The sequence below is a fragment of the Mesoplodon mirus genome (assembly GCF_964341445.2).
Source record: "Mesoplodon mirus genome assembly, chromosome: 9".
Lineage (NCBI taxonomy): Eukaryota > Metazoa > Chordata > Mammalia > Artiodactyla > Ziphiidae > Mesoplodon > Mesoplodon mirus.
In genome coordinates this window covers 105,122,322-105,135,403 of record NC_138985.1, presented here as the reverse complement: position 1 = coordinate 105,135,403, position 13,082 = coordinate 105,122,322, and positions in this window count along the sequence as shown.

The following is a 13,082-nucleotide window of genomic DNA, read 5'->3' as shown; positions in this document are numbered from 1 at the left end:
ATGGCTTCACAGGCGAATTCTATCAAGCATTTAGAGAAGAGCTAACACCTATCCTTCTGAAACTCTTCCAAAATATAGCAGAGGGAGGCACACTCCCAAACTCATTCTACGAGGCCACCATCACCTTGATACCAAAACCAGGCAAGGATGTCACAAAGAAAGAAAACTACAGGCCAATATCACTGATGAACATAGATGCAAAAATCCTCAACAAAATACTAGCAAACAGAATCCAACAGCACATTAAAAGGATCATACACCATGATCAAGTGGGGTTTATTCCAGGAATGCAAGGATTCTTCAATATACGCAAATCAATCAACGTGATACACCATATTAACAAATTGAAGGAGAAAAACCATATGATCATCTCAATAGATGCAGAGAAAGCTTTCGACAAAATTCAACACCCATTTATGATAAAAACCCTGCAGAAAGTAGGCATAGAGGGAACTTTCCTCAACATAATAAAGGCCATATATGACAAACCCACAGCCAGCATCGTCCTCAATGGTGAAAAACTGAAACCATTTCCACTAAGATCAGGAACTAGACAAGGTTGCCCACTTTCACCACTCTTATTCAACCTAGTTTTGGAAGTTTTAGCCACAGCAATCAGAGAAGAAAAGGAAATAAAAGGAATCCAAATTGGAAAAGAAGAAGTAAAGCTGTCACTGTTTGCAGATGACATGATACTATACATAGAGAATCCTAAAGATGCTACCAGAAAACTACTAGAGTTAATCAATGAATTTGGTAAAGTTGCAGGATACAAAATTAATGCACAGAAATCTCTGGCATTCCTATATACTGATGATGAAAAATCTGAAAGTGAAATCAAGGAAACACTCCCATTTACCATTGCAACAAAAAGAATAAAATATCTAGGAATAAACCTACCTAAGGAGACAAAAGACCTGTATGCAGAAAATTATAAGACACTGATGAAAGAAATTAAAGATGATACAAATAGATGGAGAGATGTACCATGTTCTTGGATTGGAAGAATCAACATTGTGAAAATGACTCTACTACCCAAAGCAATCTACAGGTTCAATGCAATCCCTATCAAACTACCACTGGCATTTTTCACAGAACTAGAACAAAAAATTTCACAATTTGTATGGAAACACAAAAGACCCCGAATAGCCAAAGCAATCTTGAGAACGAAAAATGGAGCTGGAGGAATCAGGCTCCCTGACTTCAGACTATACTACAAAGCTACAGTAATCAAGACAGTATGGTACTGGCACAAAAACAGAAAGATAGATCAATGGAACAGGATAGAAAGCCCAGAGTTAAACCCACGGACATATGGTCACCTTATCTTTGATAAAGGAGGCAGGAATGTACAGTGGAGAAAGGACAGTCTCTTCAATAAGTGGTGCTGGGAAAACTGGATAGGGACATGTAAAAGTATGAGACTAGATCACTCCCTAACACCGTACACAAAAATAAGCTCAAAATGGATTAAAGACCTAAATGTAAGGCCAGACACTATCAAACTCTTAGAGGAAAACATAGGCAGAACACTCTATGACATAAATCACAGCAAGATCCTTTTTGACCCACCTCCTAGAGAAATGGAAATAAAGACAAAAATAAACACATGGGACCTAATGAAACTTAAAAGCTTTTGCACAGCAAAGGAAACCATAAACAAGACCAAAAGACAACCCTCAGAATGGGAGAAAATATTTGCAAATGAAGCAACTGACAAAGGATTAATCTCCAAAATTTACAAGCAGCTCATGTGGCTCAATAACAAAAAAACAAAGAACCCAATCCAAAAATGGGCAGAAGACCTAAATAGACATTTCTCCACAGAAGATATACAGACTGCCAACAAACACATGAAAGGATGCTCAACATCTTTACTCATTAGAGAAATGCAAATCAAAACTACAATGAGATATCATCTCACACCAGTCAGAATGGCCATCATCAAAAAATCTAGAAACAATAAATGCTGGAGAGGGTGTGGAAAAAAGGGAACACTCTTGCACTGCTGGTGGGAATGTGAATTGGTACAGCCGCTATGGAGAACGGTATGGAGGTTCCTTAAAAAACTACAAATAGAACTACCATATGACCCAGCAATCCCACTACTGGGCATATACCCTGAGAAAACCATAATTCAAAAAGAGACATGTACCAAAATGTTCATAGCAGCCCTATTTACAATAGCCCGGAGATGGAAACAACCTAAGTGTCCATCATCGGATGAATGGATAAAGAAGATGTGGCACATATATACAATGGAATATTACTCAGCCATAAAAAGAAATGAAATTGAGCTATTTGTAATGAGGTGGATAGACCTAGAGTCTGTCATACAGAGTGAAGTAAGTCAGAAAGAGAAAGACAAATACTGTATGCTAACACATATATATGGAATTTAAGAAAAAAAAAATGTCATGAAGAACATAGGGGTAAGACAGGAATAAAGACACAGACCTACTAGAGAATGGACTTGAGGATATGGGGAGGGGGAAGGGTAAGCTGTGACAAAGTGAAAGAGCGGCATGGACATATATACACTACCAAACGTGAGGTAGATAGCTAGTGGGAAGCAGCCGCATAGCACAGGGAGATCAGCTCGGTACTTTGTGACCGCCTGGAGGGGTGGGATAGGGAGGGTGGGAGGGAGACGCAAAAGGGAGGGGATATGGAAACATATGTATATGTATAACTGATTAAATTTGTTATAAAGCAAAAAAATAAAATAAAATAAATTAAAAAAAAAAATCTTATGGGGATTCCCTTGTATATTATTTGTTGTTTGCCCTTGCTGCTTTTAATATTTTTTCCTTGTATTTAATTTTGATAGTTTGATTAATATGTGTATTGTCATGTTTCTCCTTGGGTTTATCCTGTATGGGACTCTCTGCACTTCCTGAACTTGATTAACTATTTCCTTTCCCATATTAAGGATGTTTTCAGCTATAATCTCTTCAAATATTTTCTAAGTCCCTTTCTATTTTCTCTTCTTCTTCTGGGACTCCTATAATTCAAATGTTGGTGCATTTAATGTTGTCCCAGAGGTCTCTGAGACTGTCCTCAATTCTTTTCATCCATTTTTTTAAATTTTGCTCTGCAGTAGTTATTTCCACTATTTTCTATTCCAGGTCACTTATCTGTTCTTCTCCCTCAGTTATTCTGCTATTGATCCCTTCTAGAGAATTTTAAGTTTCATTTATTGTGTTGTTCATCATTGTCTGTTTGCTCTTCAGTTCTACTAGGTCCTTGTTAAACGTTTCTTATATTTTCTCCATTCTATTTCAAAGATTTTCGATCATCCTTACTATCATTGCTCTGAATTCTCTTTCACGTAGACTGTCTATTTCCTCTTCATTTGTTTGGTCTGGTGCCTTTCTACCTTGCTCCTTCATCTGCTGTGTGTTTCTCTCTTTTCTCATTTTGCTTAACTTACTGTGTTTGGGGTCTCCTTTTCACAGGCTGCAGGTTAGTAGTTCCCATTGTTTTTGGTGTCTGCCCCCAGTGGCTAAGTTTGGTTCAGTGGCTTGTGTAGGCTTCCTGGTGGAGGTGACTAGTGCCTGTGTTCAGGTGGATGAGGCTGGATCTTGTCTTTCTACTATGCAGGTCCACGTCTGGTAGTGTGTTTTGGGGTGTCTGTGACTTTATTATTATTTTAGGCAGTCTTTCTGCTAGTGGGTGGGGTTGTGTTCCTGTCTTGCTAGTTGTTTGGCATAGGGTGTCCTGCACTGTAGCTTGCTTTTCGTTGAGTGGAGCTGGGTCTTAGCGTTGAGATGGAGATCTGGAGATTTTCACCATTTGATATTACGTGGAGCTGGGAGGTCTCTGGTGGACCAATGTCCTGACCTCGGCTCTCCCACCCCAGAGGCACAGGCCTGACACCCGGCCAGAGCACCAAGACCCTGTCATCCACATGGCTCAGAATAAAAGGGAGAAAAACAGAAAGAAAGAAAGGAAAAATAAATAAATAAAATAATTAAAATAAAAAATAATTATTAAAAGTTAAAAAATTATATGTAATAAAAAAGAGAAAGAAAGAAGATAGCAACCAAACCAAATAACAAATCCACCAATGATAACAAGTGCTAAAAACTATACTAAAATTAGAACAAAAACAAAAAAAAACCGGACAGACAGAACCCTAGGACAAATGGTAAAAAAAGGCTATACAGACAGGATCACACATAGAAGCATACACATACACACTCACAGAAAAAGGAAAAATATATATATATCGTTGCTCTCTAATCTACTGCCTCAATTTTCGAATGATTCATTGTCTATTCAGGTATTCCACAGATGGAGGGTACATCAAGTTGATTGTGGAGATTTACTCCGCTGCTCCTAAGGCTGCTGGGAGAAATTTCCCTTTCTCTTCTTTGTTTGCACAACTTCCGGGGTTCAGCTTTGGGTTTTGTCCCTGCCTCTGCGTGTAGGTCGCTGGAGGGCGTCTGTTCTTCGCTCAGACAGGACGGGGTTAAAGGAGCAGCTGATTAGGGGGCTCTGGCTCACTCAGCCGGGAGGAGGGAGGGACACAGATGTGGGGCGAGCCTGCGGCCGCAGAGGCCAGCGTGACATTGCACCAGCCTGAGGCGCGCCGTGCGTTCTCCTGGGGTAGTTGTCCCTGGATCCCGGGACCCTGGCAGTGGCGGGCTGCACAGGCTCCCGGCAGGGGAGGTGTGGAGAGTGACCTGTGCTCGCACACAGGCTTCTTGGTGGCGGCACAGCAGCCTGAGCGTCTCATGCCCGTCTCTGGGGTCCGCGCTGATAGCCGCAGCTCACGCCCGTCTCTGGAGCTCGTTTAGGTGGTGCTCTGAATCCCTTCTCCTTGTGCGCCCTGAAGCAATGGTCTCTTGCCTCTTCAGCAGTTCCAGGCCTTTTCCCGGACTCCCTCCCAGCTAGCTGTGGCACACTAGCCCCTTCAGGCTGTGATCACGCCACCAACCCCAGTCCCTCCATGGGATCCGACCGAAGCCCGAGCCTCAGCTCCCAGCCCCGCCCACCCCGGCAGGTGAGCAGACAAGCCTCTCGGGCTGGTGAGTGCCGGTCGGCACCGATCCTCTGTGCGGGAATCTCTCCACTTTGCCCTCCGCACCGCTGTTGCTGTGCTCTCCTCCACGGCTCCGAAGCTTCCCCCTCTGCCACCGCAGTCTCCGCCTGCGAAGGGGCTCCTAGTGTGTGGAAACCTTTCCTTCTTCACAGCTCCCTCCCACTGGTGCAGGTACCGTCCCTATTCTTTGTCTCTGTTTTTTCTTTTTTCGTTTTCCCTACCCAGGTATGTGGGGAGTTCCTTGACTTTTGGGAGGTCTGAGGTCTTCTGCCAGCGTTCAGTAGGTGTTCTGTAGGAGTTGTTCCACGTGTAGATGTATTTCTGATGTATCTGTGGGGAGGAAGGTGACCTCCACTTCTTACTCTTCCACCATCTTGAAGGTCTCTCCTCCTCACTTGGTAAATTTCTTGAAGCCAGGCTAGACAGTGTATACAGCTATAGTTGCCATATTTAGCAAATAAAAATACAGGACTCCCCATGTTCGATTCCAGGTCAGGGAACTAGATCCTACATGCCCACAACTAAGAGCTCGCATGCCACAACTGAAAGATCCCATGTGCCACAGTGAAGACCCAGGACAGCCAAATAAATAAATACATATATAAATATTTTTTTAAAAAAATACAGGACTCCCCATTAAATTTGAGTTTCAATTCAACAAAGAATGCATTTTGGGCCTCCCTGGTGGCGCAGTGGTTGAGAGTCCGCCTGCCGATGCAGGGGATGCGGGTTCGTGCCCCGGTCTGGGAGGATCCCATATGCCGTGGGGCGGCTGGGCCCATGAGCCATGGCCGCTGGGCCTGTGCGTCCGGAGCCTGTGCTCCGCAACGGGAGAGGCCACAACAGTGAGAGGCCCGCGTACAGCAAAAAAAAAAAAAAAAGAATGCATTTTGTTTTATTGTAGAAAACTGTAGAAAATTTTCTATTTTGGTTGATTTTTATAACTGTACTGGAAAATATTTCACCTTAAAAAGAATTGAATTCTGTTCTCTACTTTTTTAGTATAAATATTTCCCTTTAAATATTTGGGACATGATTTTACTACAAAAGTATTTGTCATTTGTCTCAAATTCAAATTGAACTGAGTGTTCTGGATTTCATCTGACAGCCCAACTTGTACGATTTAGGACCCTCCACCCATTCTAATCATTAAGTGTTCATACTAAACAGTCATGCTCCAGTATGAGAAGTAGAGTGGGGGGGGCGGGGTCAGATGAAATGCTCATTGGAAGACGCAACCTTAGCTTTTTCCCAAATGTAAAAATGTTTCATTTAATGTCATAATACATCCTCTAGGAAGTCCTGATTTTATCCATGAGGGTCAGGAATAAGAACAGATCCTGAAACAAAATAGAGATACGAAAGATGAGTGAGATCATAGTAGACAACAGGGACTATTATTTTCCAAATATCCAAGCCCAGGTCAACTGCCTAAAATTAATCTACAGAGAACATTCTGTCTAAGCCCCAGTAACAATCCCTCATATTGTACAGTTTATATTTTCAAAAAGCTCAGCTAGGTAAAGCAGTTGGAGAAGATCCAAAATGGTCCAGGAACCGCTGTCACTGATACAGGTAATCAATTCTTGCCAAATTGTTCACTTTCATCAACAATGTGTTTATGGTCATCTGTGGCTGGATAAATGGCAATGTGTAACTCCTTCCTGATTATAGCTTTATCAGCTAATGAGATATTTCATTGAAATTTTATCCATTTCCTTCCTGACATATTATAAATCTCAGCATCTTTAGTCAGAGGTGTAAATGGCCCAGGCAAAAGCATCAGATACAGGAAGGACTCTAAAGCAATTGTCAGCCTGTGGTCTTGAAACCTGGAATGAAGGCTAGTGTGACTGAAGCTTAGTGAACAAAAGGAAGAGTGACAGAAGATGAGCACCGAGAGGTAGACAGGGACTAAAATCCTGGACGAAGGGTTTGGATACCGTCTGAGCTGCTGTGGGCAACCCCTGGAGGGATGCAGAGGAAGGACTGGTATAATCTGATTTTGGACAAGTGACATGGCTTAATTTCCATTAATTAGGAGTGATTTTTAACATCTCTTTTATAATTTTTTTTCATGAATAAGGGCTACAGAGCAACTATCCCAAAAATGGAATCTCAGATTTTTGGCAGACATCCTTCAACATTCAACGGGCTTGTATTTAATAGTCCCATGCAGTATATTGACTCAATTGGATACTTAGGCCAACATTTTGCAAACGACATGTTGCTGAGTCCAAACTACTACAGTAGCCTCTTAAATGAGTTGGTGTTTCCATTTTCACTTTTGCCCTCCTCCAATCCAGTCAGCACCCAGGAGTCTGTATAATTTTTAGAATATCAATCAATCGAATCACATAATTTTCCTGCTTACAGTTTCTAATATGGAGACTTCTGAGTTTCTTCCTAGGATGTGACGACCTAGAAAGAGCATCATTCTCATCCATATATTACAAAAAAAACTAAGCAAATTTCAATTTCATGGCTTTGGACCCATCAGGTGCAGAAGGAAAGGTCTATTCATTGCTATGCATAAAACCTATTTATCTCAGCCTCCACTGTCCTACACAAAATATCCAGCTTTCAGCAAAACTTATGAGACATATAAAATGGCCACAAGGTACAACATATTGCCAAAAGACAAAGCAATTGATACAACCATACCCAGCTATGACACAGATGTTGGTAGTACTTGACAGGGACCTTAAATTAACTATGACTAATATGTTAATGGCTCCAAAATATTCTTATTAATTCAAGATCAGATGGGAAATGTCACTGGAGAGAGGAAAGAAGGAAGGAAGGGGAAAAGGGAGGGAGGAAGGAAAGGAGAAAGGAAGGAAAAGGAGAGAAGAAAAAAGGGAGAAGGAGTGAGGGAAGGAGTGAGAGAGAGAGAAAGAAAGAAAATGCTAGAAGTGAAAAACAGTAACAGCAATAAAGGAATACCTTTGTAGACATGACACAACTGAGAATTCAATCAGTATATTGGAAGATGTCAGTGAAAGTCTAAAATTTTAAAAGCTCCCAAAACTCAGCAATAAGAAAGCAAACAACCCAATAAAAATGTGGCAAATATTTGGACATTTTGTTAAAGAAGATACACATGGAAATTAAGCATATAAAAAGATGCTTGATATTTTTAATGTAAATTAAAACTACAATGAGGATATCGCCAAGCACACTTTAGAATGGCTAATTTTTTTTTTAATTGGGAAAACCGTGTACTTAGAAGGATGAAGAAGAATTGGAACGCTCATACGTGGCTGGTGGGAATGCAAAATGTTACAGCTACTTTGGAAAATAGTTTGATGCTTTCTTAAAAGTTAAATATATACTTACCACATGACCCAGCAATCGCATATCTAGGTATTTACTAAAGAAAGGTGAAAACTCTGTTCATACGACTACCTTTACATGAATATTCATTGGTTTTTTTTAAGCCCCCAAAACTGGGGATAAGTCAGGTATTCTTTAAATAGTAAATTAACAAACTCCAGCACATCCATTCAATGCTCTATTACTCCATGATCAAAAAGGATGGACTTGATTCACACAATCTTGATGAATTTCAAATGCATTATGCCAGATAAAAGAAGCCACATCTATAGGCTACATATTTTGTGACACCATTTGTATGGTAAAAGGCCAAACTGTAGGTAGGGACACATATCAATGGTTGTCAGAGGTCAAAAGAGAAGGAAGAATTTGTCTGCAGATGGGAAGTGTAAGGGATTTGGGGTATGATGAAGGGTTCTGTTTCATGACTGTGGAGGTCAACACTCGGCTTCATGCATTTGCCAAAATCCATAGGACTGTCTCCACAAAGAGTATGTTTTACAGTATCTAAATTTTTTTGATACTTTCCAATAGCCTCTACAACACTTCAAATAAAATTTAAATTCATCTCCATGTTCTATCAGGCTTTGCATAATATTTCTTCTGTCTCTGTCTCCAACCTCATTTCATTGTTGACTAAGCTGTAGCCACACATTTCTTAGCAAACTGCGTTCTTCCCCATTTCGTGCTGTCGCACTTGCCATCAAATTCCTGGTACGTCCTTTTTCACAGGTCTTTATTTGTTTGGTTCCTTCTTATCCTCCACCTCTCAACTTTAAGGTCAATTCTCAGAGATCCTCCTTCTACATCCAATCTAAAGCAGATTTTTCACTTATTTCTCCTTCCCTCTACTACATTACCTTGCTTAGTTAAATCACACAATTAGAATCTGAAAGTATGTTATTCATTTGTTTATTTAGTTACGTTTTTCCTTAGTTGTTCATTGTCTATACCTCTAGAATACAAGCCCCAGAGAGGAAGAGGTTATTTGTCTTTTTTCACAAATAGAAAATCCCTGTAATAAAATAGGTACTTGATAAGTATTTGTTAAATGAATGACTGAATTTGAAAACTATTATGTTAAACCTTCTGAGCCAGTTCCTCCAAAAGTCTCTTAGGCAGCACTAGACTTTTACAAAAAGAAAAGAAAAAGAATTAGCTTGTATTGTAACTATAGCATTTCTGGAATAAGGTGGATTATTAATTAATTGATCAAATCATTTTTAAAAGAGGCTATTGAGCAAGGTCAAAAATCTCTACAGTAGCCTTAAGGCACATGGTTCCGTTATAATTCTGTCTGAACGTGGGTTCATTCATTATTGGACTCTGGGAGTGGTTGCTTGAGAACAAATACATTCAGATACAGATTACTTTTTATCTGAAAAAAATAATAATAATATCAATCTCATTGTGAGAAACATGAGCGGAAACTATTTCGTTTTCCCTATCTTGGTATTTCAGATGTTTAGCACAGACCCATGCACATAGTAGTAGCACAATAAATGTTTGATCTATGCATTAAATAATTAACACAATCTCTCTATAGACAAACCCAATGTACAAATGTAAAGCATAATATAAAGAAATCACGTTAGAAGAGATGGCTTCTAATGCCAGCTCTGCCACTAATTAGTGATGGGACTTTAACCTTCCTGATCCTCAGTTTCTGTAGAATGAAGGAGCTGAGTTAGATGACTTCTCATGTCCTTTCCTAACCTCTCAGATTATTTTTCCTATGTAGTGTGCAGAAATTCATTATAAGACAGCATTCAGACCTAGAAAGATTTTTCCCTGCAGAGTTAATGTTTTCAAATGAAGCAAAATCTCTCAACTACCCACAAAGAAAACCTGTTTATCCTGAATCTAAAGTGTTAAAACAAACCAAAATGTGTGTGTGTGTGTGTGAAAAACCAAGCAGTACAACTCTAGAATTGAAAAAAACTGAAAGCAATAGAATTGAACACAGCTTATCTAATCTAACGCAGTTCATCTTGAAAGCAGCTCCTTGAGGCAAAGTAATTTTAATTAGTGGAGAATGAGTTGGTAGATGAAAACTATTTTAGGAATTCTGAAAATTTTCTGAGCTTTTTAAGGCCTTTTACATCCTGATGACAGTTTTTCTTATTATTATTATATCTAATATTTCAAAATGTATTACTTTTCTTTTTCTTGTTATAATGTACCTCTCTGTCATAAATTTTATGCTTAACAATTATGTTAAGTTATTCTTTGACCTTCTCAATTGAAGAGAGAAAGATGAAGGTGATTATACATTTTCCCAAGGTGTGAGGCAGGAGTGCAAAGCAGGCAAGGAAGATGGGAATTAAAGATGACAGTAACAGCACGTGTAAGAAACAGCAAGAAAGTAACTGTTAAGGAATTAACTAAGCTTTTGTCTATAAGGGGAAAAGCAATGGAATCAGAGGGATTACTGAGGACAAAGAAAAGAGAAGGTAGTGTTGCTGAACCAAACTTGGGTCCGCTCACCCATGCACAGCAAAGCCTATCTACTGATGAAGGAAAGTGCAGTGTTTATTGCAGGCGCCAAACAAGGAGTCCAAGACAGCTAACGTTCAAAAAGCCCAAACTCCCCAATGGGTCTCAGCAAAGCATTTTTAAAGGCAAGGTGAGGGAGGGGCATCTCAGGGTATGTGAACAGCTCGTGCACAATTCTCTAATTGGTTGATGATGAGGTAACAGGGTGGTGTCACAGGGGTTAACATTATCAATCCTTAGGCACCAGTAGGTCTGGGGGCTACGTGCTCATGGTCATCAAGTAGTTAATTCTTTCATTTGGTGGGGGTTTAAACATCTATAAAACAACTCAGGAAATGTGCATTAGATACTGTTATCTGGGTAGTTCAGAGAGGAGCTAAAGCAGAGGACATGGGGGAACCCCATAGGGTCCTGCTCAGTTACAGTAGGAAGACATTGAGTCAAATCCCAGTCACCATTAGTTCAAGATAGCATGGATGGTTTCTGAGGGAACCAGAAGGGGACATAGATCTATTTCAGGACAGGTGATTGGAAACAATTCTCCCTTTCTTGTTCTTTAAGCATTTCCACAGGATCCCTACAAAACTGGGCTTCCTGTCTTCTTGTGCTGTTATTATGGTCTATCTATCACCTTATGGAATCATAGTAGCCCTATCTACTATTTACTTTGATATGATATATAGTCAACTTGCAACTCCAAAACCCATTGGGGAGTTCAGGCTTTTTGAACATTAGCCGTCCTGGACTTCTAGTTTGGCACCTGCATTTTTGTTAACATTTGAAAATTTTAACTTCTTGAATTATCTCATATAATTATGGCTATACAACTTCAAGTCTACTGTAAATTCTGGAGAAAAAGAGCCCTAAATAGTCTAAATGACAACTTGTTTGTTGACAGAGTAGCTTCTGATGGTATGGAAATAATAGCCATAATCCAAATATCATAACATTTGGTTGGAAACTTATTCCAAATGAAAATAAAAACAGTTCTACATGTTCTGGTAAAAACCACAAGAAATCTAAATTTTGTCAGCTTAATCCCTCCTTGTTGAAGGGGGTCTAAGGTAATGTTCCACCAAGTGTGGTCCACAGATCACCTGCATCCGAATCATCTGGGAGCTTGTTAAATGCAGATGCCTAAAATCTACCTTAGGCTGCTGAATCAGAATCTTTGGAGATGAGCCTGATATTCTGAACTTCAGCAAGCTTCCCATAGTACATTTATGCTCACAGAAATGTCAGCATCTCTAGTGTAATGCAGGATCCCGTTGTGTCAGAGCAGGCACCATGCCAGCACTTGGCGTGGCAGAGTTTGCCAGCCAGGAAGTAAACTGTCCTTCCTCTCCCTTCAACCCCCTGCAGTGCTTCCAGGCTTCTCTTGCTAATGACATAGATTAGATACTCAAAAGCCCAAAGGTTAATGAGGCATCTCATTCATATTTCATGATTGCTGTGTGCTCTTCTCTACCTTTGGATACACAATGGAAAAGTGCAATCAATAGAATAATATCAGAAGCACCAGACAATTAGAAGATACCAGAAGTAATCCATAGACTCCTACTATATTTAAAGCGAATGCCCTGAATTAATAAATTATCAACAGAGATCATTATTTCACCGGAATTTGCCAATGTGAGGGGGGAAAAAAGCTAAATATATCAAATCCTAGGGAAAAATAGCACCTACCAATTTCTTTCTTCAGTATCCCATCCTCAACACGCCTGTTTGCATACTGCCTGCCCTGTTCCTTGCCATTGAGGCCGTCGTTCTATTACTTTGTTCTTTGTACTTACAGGCTATTTAGAGCTCTTTACCCTCAGGCTAATATGCTCACACATGGGACCATGATGGAAAAGACAGGAGGAGTTCAATATGTTTGTGTTGAAAACTAATACCTCTGACATGTACTTTTAAAACTCTCTAAATCTTTGCTACAATTTAAAGCCCATTTACTGGGTAAGGTTTTTTCTAAAACCTTTTGGGAAAGGGTTTCTTTATTAATTATTACTCTTTGCATTCCCTCTTCTCTGGTGCCCTTTAGCTCACCTATGGAGCCCTTTGTTTTATATATTTAAGTTGATTCATAATAGTAATAGAAACCATTATTGAGTATATAAAATGTTCCAAAAATTTTGTATGCATTATTTTTAAATCTTAAACAGGTATTTTATATATATATTCTTTGGAGCTCAAGTCTTCTAAA